Below are 5,477 nucleotides of genomic sequence, written 5' to 3'. Positions count from 1 at the left end.
AGAAAAGAGAGAGAGAGAGAAAGATAGACAGACAAAGAGAGAGAGAGAGAGAGAGAGAGAGAAAGATAGACAGACAAAGAGAGAGAGAGAGAGAGAAAGATAGACAGACAGACAAAGACAGAGAGAGAGGGAGAGAGAAAGAGAGAAAACTTTTTTCGAATCAAAAAAAAAAAAAAAACGCCAACGTCGATCCACATCCGGAAGTTCTTTTCTCTCTCTCTCTTTCTTTCCTTTCCTTTTCTTTCTCTCTTTCTTTTTTTAAAAAAAAAAACTTCCAAATATCGTCAAAAAGGTTTTTGAACTCTTTCGAGTTTTCGATTTCGACCGACTCGAATCCGCGCGTTATAATACGCATTTAAATTCTTTTGACATTCGTAAGCAATAATAATAATAATATTTTCTTTGAATCATACTTAAAAACGTTTATTATTATTATTATTATTATTATTATTATTATTATGACGGATTTCATTCATTCACAATTTATTATTATTAGACGCATATTTCGAACTTTTATACTTTAACCGTCGTCCTGCACTTTCACTTCTTTTATCCTCTTTTTTTTTTTTTTTTTTTTTTTTTTTGTCATCCGGCCTTTGATACAATTATTATTATTATCCCAAATATTTAATTTTTCAACGTGTCATCAGAATTTTGTAAAAATTTTAAATTAAAAAAAAAAAAAATCCGTTCCCGTAAGTAAATAAATAAAAATGATAACCGGATTTTTTTCCAATTTCCCTTCTCCCCCCTCTCCCTACCCCCGTTTTTGAAATTTTTTCGTTTCGACCGGCTCCCCCCTCTCTGTCTCTCTCTATCTCTCTCTCACTTTCCCATTTCCAATTTTTCTCTTTCACTTCTTATATATATATTATAAATGTTCACCCCCCAATCAATTTAATAATAATAATAATGATGATGATGATGATAATAATATATTCACGATGTGTTTACGGAAGAAAAAATAAATTTTCGAGAATCGTTTTATTAAAAAAAAAGAGAGAGAGAGAGAGAGAAAACCCGATCGATTTTCATTCATTTTCAAATTTCCTGCTTGCATAATCGATGATGGCCAAACGTCATTTTATCGACGATATTATTATTATTATTATTATTATTATTATTATTATTATTATTATTATCATCATTATTAACAAGATTTACGGTATGGTGTTAAGTTTGTTCGTTGGTTCCTTTCATAAATCCTTAAAAAACTTCTTTTCTTACAAAAAAAAAAAAAAATTCACATGTTTCGCAACGGAAATAAAAAAACGTGTCGGAGAAAAAGAGAAAGAGAGCGGGAGAGTGAGAGAGAGAAAACGAATTTTTCTTATTCATTTTTCGAATTTAAGCCAGCCTTAAATCAATAGAGGAAAAAAAAAAAAAAAACGGAAATGAAATAAAATCTTTTTTTTAAAAAAAAAAAAAAAATTATCATTACAACCAACGACGCCATAACCGAACTCCCCCCACCATTATTACCATCATTATCATCATTGTCATTATTATTATTATTATTATCATTCTTTTCCCCCCTCCCCAACGCGCGACGATTCTCGTTGAGAAAATAAAAAAAAAAAAAATTATTTCGAGTAGCCGCTCGTTTCGAAGGGTTTACACAATCACTTCCGGTCGGACGAAAAATTTTCTTTTTGCAAACTTTTCCGAATGAAAATCCCCCAAACCTCCCCCCCCAAAAAAGGGAAAATTTCTATGAATGTACGGGAAAACAACAAACTCGCCAACGACGCGGGGATTTCCAATCAAAAGGGTTCCAGAAAAAACGGTGGGAGGGGAGTGAGGGGGAGGGGGAAGAAAAATGGAAAGAAAAGAGGACGAATGGGAAAAATGTGTTAGACATCATCATTAATAAAATTGTTTAGTCATCATTTTGTTTACCCAAAATAAAAATAAAAAAATCTTTCGACGAATAAAACCACAACAACAACAACAACAACAACGGAAAATCATTCGAAAACAATTCTCGATCGATATATCGATCGATTTTTTTTTTTTTTTTAAATTTTTAAATCCATCAAAAATCATGCATTTAAACAATCAACACAATAATAAGAGATTCCGATCACGTGAACGTGAGCTTTCCCCCCATTTCCTTTCTCACCGCCTTCTTCGACAGTAAAAAAAAAAAAAATTACCGACTTCCCGGGAATCGAACGTACATTTTCGCGGCACCTTATTTAGCCCCCCAACGTTTATCTCACATGGTCAAATACCATTAAGATGGCACGATAAGAGAGAGAGAGAGAGAGAGAGAGAGAGAGAGAGAGAGAGAGAGAGAGAGAGAGAGAGAGAGAGAGAGAGAGAGAGAGAGAGAGAGAGAGAGAGAGAGAGAGAGAGAGAGAGAGAGAGAGAGAGAGAGAGAGAGAGAGAGAGAGAGAGAGAGAGAGAGAGAGAGAGAGAGAGAGAGAGAGAGAGAGAGAGAGAGAGAGAGAGAGAGAGAGAGAGAGAGAGAGAGAGAGAGAGAGAGAGAGAGAGAGAGAGAGAGAGAGAGGGAGAGAGAGAGAGAAGGAAAGGAAAGGAAAAATGATGGTTATTATACAATTTTATCCGTTGTTTACTTTGGCATTCACGACTGTACACACGCACACACACGCATAAAGACAAAATGGGCGGGACATTTGAATCTTATGTACTTATACGTCATTAGACCCGAACGCGTGCGTGAGTGTGTCTGTGCGTGCGTTTTTAACGTTTCCCTTTACCACGTTTCATTCAAATTACAAACGTATATAAATACGTACGCACGCGTGTGTGTGTGCGTGAATCAGAAAACGATACCAGACGTTCAAAAAAAAAAAAAAAAATTAATAAGGGATCTGGGGAAAAAGAAAAAGAAGGAAGATTTAAATCGGGAAAGAGAAAGAGAGAGAGAGAGAGAGAGAGAGAGACGGGAAAAATCCAGAGATTTTATTTTTGATTTTCACTGTTGCGACCCTACTACGAAGTTTTTAGTTTTTCCCCCGGCGGTTGTTTTTCCACGTCGTCGCAACGACTCGAATTTTCCAGCTTTTTTTTTTCTCTTTTTGGAGACGACAAACAAACGACACAAACACAACAGCGATATTAGTAGTCAAATATTATTATTATTATTATCATCGTTATTCTTTTGACTTTCCGTTACTTCCTTCCTTCCTTCCTTCCTTCCTTTATTCATGCATACATACGCACATGTGTAATTTCGACCCCTCCCGCCTCCCCGCTTCCCCCCCTCCGCTCCGATTCCTCCACTTTTCTTTTTCATTATCATCTCTCGAATTATTTTACGCCTTATTAACGAACGAACGAGAGCGGCGACACAGTCGATTTGAAAATTATTTTTCACTTGACGTTGAAATTACTCAATTATAATACTCTCGATTATAACGCCGACCAAATTCATTATTATTATTATCATCAACGTTTAATTTTCCTCGCTATCTAATCATTTCAAAATAATGATAATAATAATAATAATAATAATAATAATAATAATAACAGTAGTAGTAATCGGTTAGAATTTGAACGGTCGAAACCAAAAAGAATAACCAACAAAAAAAAAAAAAAAAAAACAAAATGTCGGACTATTATAAATAAATTACGATATCAAACTGTGGCAAATATGAAACCCCATGACGAAGAGACAACGAAATCAAAAGTGAAAAACCAAAAAAAAAAAACTCGTGCGTCAATCGAAATTATCATCTTCTGCTTTTTTTTTTTTTTTTTTGTTTTCAAAAGTTGGTATGCGAACGAACAAAACAAAAACAATAACAACAACCGGAATTCAATTTTTTTTTTTTTTGTGATAAGAGCAAAAAAATGTTAAACTTCGACTTCAAGATTCGAGAAATCGAATCTCGATATTTTTTCAATCGTATTATTCATAATCCGACGTTGTTGTTGTTGTTGTTGTTTGTAACGACGAAACAAAACGAAAGAAATAAAGTTTTTTTTTTTTTTTTTTATATTAAATTAACCAAATCGAGAAGAGGACGGAAACCACGCTTTCTTGGTGTGTGTGAGTGCGTGCCACCACTAAAATGACATTTACGCGCTTATCATTCAATGGATGTATCGCCAACGAAACAAAAAAAAAAAAAACAACAACAACAACAACCGGATGTTTTAAAATCTAGACTTTTATAGACTTTAACGAAACGAATAAAATGTCTACAATGTTGGACGTTGTCTCGTTTTTTTCGTTCCTTGTGTGCCTCCTTCTCCCCCCCCTCTCTCTCTCTCTCCCTCTTATTATTTAAATATAATTTTTTTATGACATATTTGGACGAAAATTCGTATCGTAAATCAAATTGATTATTATTATTATTATTATTATTATTATTATTATTTTATTTAACGTCTTCGATTACGTTAAGACTTCACAACTTCCTCACTTATGTCGCGACATATTTGTTTTAAATTATCGTTTCTAGGAATTCAAATAGGTGACCATGGTGGTGGTGGCGGTGGCAGTAACAATAACAACAACAAACGACAACCACAACCACAACAACGACGATGACGACGACTATACAAATGATAACAACTGAATTCTTCGTATCGAAAACAAAAAAATTGAAATATGAGTGACCAGACAAACGATTTGTTGAGCTTTCAAACATTTTCGTCTGCAAGCTGCTGGTATTAACAAAGAATTAAGACTCCTTTTGTTTACGAAGAGAGAAAAAAAAGAAAAGAAGGGGGAGGTTGGGGGGGGGGCGAACCGCCTCTCAAATCTTTTCGTCTTGTTTATTTATCCATCCATCCATCCATCCATCCATTCGTATCTCTTCTCTTCTCATTCTTCCCGATATCTACATTTTCAATTCGATCATGAGTCAACCGGGTGTTAAATTTAAGGCTCGTTCCGGCCCCCTCCCCTCCCCTCCCTCTCCCGAAAAATCCTATTCTCATTCCAACAACCATCATCACCACCGCACCAGTTTTCATTCGGTGATGACATTTAACCTCTCGCAACCACAACAAACTTGCCTTCCACCCGATTTTTTTTTATTTTGTTGGCAAAACTGTCGTCGCATCGTCGTCGTCGTCGTTTCTTCGAAAAATCCTTCTTTACGACTATAATTATCGATAATTAACGAATGTGAAAAATGCAACGGGATTTGTGTATTTCGGTATACCGAAAAAAAATTTCAATCGTCGTCGTCGTCGCGAGTCGTCGTATAGGAAACCTTATTTACACAATATGTAATTACCACATTTAAATAATCGCGGTCGTTACAAACGAGTTAAATTTACCGTTTTTCCATTATTTTCATTATGGAAAAGGAAATAAAAAGGATGATGATGATGATAATGATAATAAAGAAATTCTACCACCAACTTTTCTTCTTCTTTCTCTTTCACCTCGTTTTGACAAAAAAAAAAAATTTAAAAACTAAACCACTACTATTATTACTACTATTACTACTACTACTACTACTCACAAAACTCTTCGTCTTTCGTTTCATCTTACT

This window comes from Pediculus humanus, genomic scaffold (assembly GCF_000006295.1).
Source record: "Pediculus humanus corporis 1103172108269 genomic scaffold, whole genome shotgun sequence".
NCBI lineage: Eukaryota > Metazoa > Arthropoda > Insecta > Psocodea > Pediculidae > Pediculus > Pediculus humanus.
The sequence above is the reverse complement of the archived record's forward strand: the minus strand, read 5'-3'. Positions refer to the sequence as shown.